The following is a 1,278-nucleotide window of genomic DNA, read 5'->3' as shown; positions in this document are numbered from 1 at the left end:
TTTAACCGAGATGGCAGAACCAGCTCGTGCTCTTAGAGATTACGCCGCTCCATCGCAAGATGAACCGCATTCAAGTATTGCTCCACCCGCAATCGAAGCAAACAACTTTGAACTTAAACCTTCGTTGTTGCAGGCTGTGCAACAGAACCAATTCTCTGGAAATCTTACCGAAGATCCAAACCTTCATTTATCCGTATTTGTCCAATACGCTGATACTGTTAAAGCTAATGGTGTCACTTCAGAGGCAATTCGACTTCGTCTTTTTCCTTTCTCATTAAGAGATAGCGCTAGAAGATGGCTTCAATCTCTTCCTTCCAACTCAGTCACCACATGGAACGAGTTGAAGAAAGTTTTTCTTGCCCGATATTTTCCGCCAAGCAAAACAGCTATGTTAAGAGCCCAGATAAACGGATTTAAACAGAAAGACAACGAGTCTCTTTTCGAAGCATGGGAAAGATACAAAGACATGATGAGACTTTGCCCACACCATGGTTTGGAAGACTGGTTAGTAATTCACACATTTTATAATGGTCTCTTATACAACACAAGGTTAACAATAGACGCCGCTGCAGGTGGTGCACTAATGAACAAACCTTACGCTGATGCTTACCAGCTTATCGAGAGCATGGCCCAAAACCACTATCAGTGGGGAACCGAACGAACGAATGTGGAAAAACCTCAACCGAAAACTGGCATGTACGAGATAAGTAACCTTGATCACGTTAATGCAAAAGTGGATGCTTTGGTCCAGAAGATTGAAAGTTTAAACGTATCGCCTCCAGCAGCCGTGGTTGCTATAACTCAGAATTGCGAGGTCTGTGGAATCCAAGGCCACACTCCTGCGGAATGTCAACTCTTGACTGGAATCCAAACAGAGCAAGTAAACTATGCTCAAGGAAGCCCCTATTCGAATACCTGTAACCCAAATTGGAAGAACCATCCAAACTTCTCATATAAGAGTAATAATGCTTTATACGCACCTGGACAGTCTCCAAATCAAGCCCCATCTATACCTCCGGGATATCAGAAACCGAATCCTAACAATAATACCCCTAGAAAATCCAACTTGGAAATCATGATGGAAAACTTTATAGCTTCCCAACAAAAAACCAATAAAGATTTCTTAAACCAGAACATACACACTGGCGAACAACTTAAACAACTAGCAAGCAAAGTAGATGCCCTGGCTACCCATAACAAAATGCTGGAAACGCAAATATCTCAAGTAGCTCAACAACAAGCACCTACTGCTGCACCAACTGGTACATTCCCTGGACA

At 42.7% G+C, this 1,278-nt stretch overlaps 1 pseudogene; it reads right to left on the bottom strand.

Annotated features, from left to right (window-relative positions):
- Positions 1–395: 395 nt before the first annotated feature.
- On the bottom strand, positions 396–495 carry LOC127089303 (uncharacterized; annotated as a pseudogene).
- Between the last annotated feature and the right edge of the window lie 783 nt (positions 496–1,278).

Source organism: Lathyrus oleraceus, chromosome 5 (assembly GCF_024323335.1).
Source record: "Lathyrus oleraceus cultivar Zhongwan6 chromosome 5, CAAS_Psat_ZW6_1.0, whole genome shotgun sequence".
Taxonomy (NCBI): Eukaryota; Viridiplantae; Streptophyta; class Magnoliopsida; order Fabales; family Fabaceae; genus Lathyrus; species Lathyrus oleraceus.
This window is presented reverse-complemented; position numbering and strand designations above follow the sequence as displayed.